The sequence below is a fragment of the Monomorium pharaonis genome, chromosome 3, assembly GCF_013373865.1.
Source record: "Monomorium pharaonis isolate MP-MQ-018 chromosome 3, ASM1337386v2, whole genome shotgun sequence".
Taxonomy (NCBI): domain Eukaryota; kingdom Metazoa; phylum Arthropoda; class Insecta; order Hymenoptera; family Formicidae; genus Monomorium; species Monomorium pharaonis.
This window is the reverse complement of record NC_050469.1, coordinates 24,778,232-24,780,913: the sequence shown is the minus strand read 5'-3', so window position 1 is coordinate 24,780,913 and position 2,682 is coordinate 24,778,232.

The window sequence follows — 2,682 nt, the reverse complement described above, 5'->3', positions numbered from 1 at the left end:
CTTGTTAGTGCCCTCGTTAACTCCTTATCAACATTTTTACATGTGTTCTATTCACATCGAATGAGGCAGTATCATAAATTATTCTAGATGCGCGTTTCGCGTGCACAGAATTCCAAAAAAATTCCGTTCTTTCAAAGAATCTACATTATTTGGACGTAATCCCGACACTGAGCGTTAAAAAATGGTTTTAGGTAAGACTTCAATATTTTTTGAGATCACACATTACGTTTCAAGCTTTGAAAATTATAATTTTATATCTGCAAGTTTTTTAAACGCAAAATTTAACACATTCGATATTGTTTTTGATTTTCTAAAAACTTAAAAAATATATCAGAAAGCTAAGAACTTGTATCCCTGATAATTCCCCCTTATTTCTTTATTACAAACTATAATGATAATAATATTGGCAAATATAAATTATATTTATACAGTTTATATACAGTTTTTCTTATGCGCAAAAGATTATTTCTGATATTTTGAATTAAAAATGAATTACCTCTATTTGGAGAGAAAACGAGTTAATGTCTTACGATAGAAGAAGTTAAATTACCTCACGTGAAGTTGGAACATGCTTCACATCCGACACACCTGAATGCTTAAGCAGATCATAATGACGTAAACGTGATTCGATTGCGTGAAAGAAAAACTAAAAGTACGTTGTCAAACTGTAGTTACCGGAGCTATAATATGCACATATATTTTTTATTAGTACTAAATATAGAGTGTGTTCCACGCAACTTGCAACTTTGATAGATTCTTCGATCAATTAATAATTGATTTTTATTTGACTGTAATGCTAGAAGCCGCTATTTATTGCAGCTTTTGATTTTCGATGTTACATGTTTCTGTAACAACTCTCGATAAAAGCACTCTAACAAAAATAGATCTAAATTTTTTTTAAATTAACTAAGTAAATATTCAGATGTTGCAGAACTAGAAATAATTTTTTTATTAAATACATTTTTAAAAGTTAAAAAAATCCTTTAAAGCTTTAACATATTTAAATTTGTACGAGTCAAAAATATACAAATGTTTTAAACAGAAAAAAAAACTTTATAATATTTAATGCATTTTATAACCGTTAAATTTTTTAAAAAAATGTTGCATTATTAATATCATTATAATATTAATATTATAAAATATTGCACTCTTTAAAATCATAATTAAAATATTTTACACATTTATAAGCAAATAAATTATTTATGCATGTATATTATTATTTCGCAAAATTACGTTTTAGAGAATTAAATTAAATGTGTTATACGCGTCGCGTCTACATTGCGCATATGCTACTTGATAATTTTTCTGCGAGATAACACATTCCCGCTTCTCTATCTCTCTATGATATCCATGTATGTCATGATCAAATCTCAAGAATTTATCTCTTCAAATTAAACATTCTATTTCTTACGGAAACTGGAATAAGATAATATTTTCTTCGACAACAAACAAATACTCATGTGGTTTTTACCAAAACTACGTCAACAAAATGATATAACGCAAAAGCTCGTTTTAAAGGGAAACTCTCGATGAAATCATTTCACTAAAAATATTTCTCAATCGTTGATCTTTAATCTTTTAGAATTAACAAAGATAAAAAATATATATCGAGAAATGACATTTTGAAAAGATTTAAAAGATTTTAAGTGCGCTAAATAATATAAAAAATCTGTATATGTCTAAGATATTCTACATACTTCACAATTTCAACGATTAATTCAAAATCGGACGTATTTCGTTATCTTCAAGAAGATATGTCAATACCTAAGCGAACGAGAAAATATTTATAAAGAAATACGTATCTTTTATTGTCAGCTATTTTATACGTTTGAAACCCATCAAAGTCGAAATGGAATACTTCTATACATTTCCTTGTGAGAGCAAACAGATTTTATCTGCTTGCAAAGTTTAGTTCGCAAACAACTACTTCATCAATCATTCATAACTCGAAAATCATTAGTATCTCGATATTTTCGTCGAGGAAGAAATCAACTTTAAATTCATCTGGAAATTGAACTCGCAAACCAAGGAACACGTAAGTAGATACAATCACGCAAACTGAAGTCTGAAATTAAGCTATGCTTGAACATCCGTCAAACAAACGTCGTTAATAATAATTTCAAGGAAGCGAATGCAACTTATGCAACAATCGGCGACATCAGTTTACTCAGAAGGGACACACTTGTTATTTCAACTTGGTGATAGCTATCGCGAAGGATTATATTTTAAGAAAATTTAAATTGGACGCGAAGAGATTAGAATCGCCCCTCCTGTTTATTTTCCAGCTGCTTATTATTCACAGTAAATTGTTCGCTGGGTGTTAAACGCTGGATTTACGCGATAAGCACCTCGCGACAAGTTATTTTTTGCGCAACGCAAGCGAGGGCGATAGGAGCATTTTCACTTGAACGACACAAGTCATCGTCGACTTTACATGCTGAATTATGCGGCCCGTCGATCTGTTGTACGCGCGCGTAAGCGCGCCGTGACGTCAAGAGCGAATGTGGTGAGGCTGGATTTTGCCGAGCGATATTCCTCCGTCGCGGTCGCGCCGAGTACAACGCTTTTGCATAAATTCGGTATGAGTAATGGCAACGGGAAAGTTCTGACGTTCCCTAAGCATCCGCGCTCTGATGTATTTTCTGCGGTCCTCCGGTATTATTTTGCTAAAAACTGCGCCCG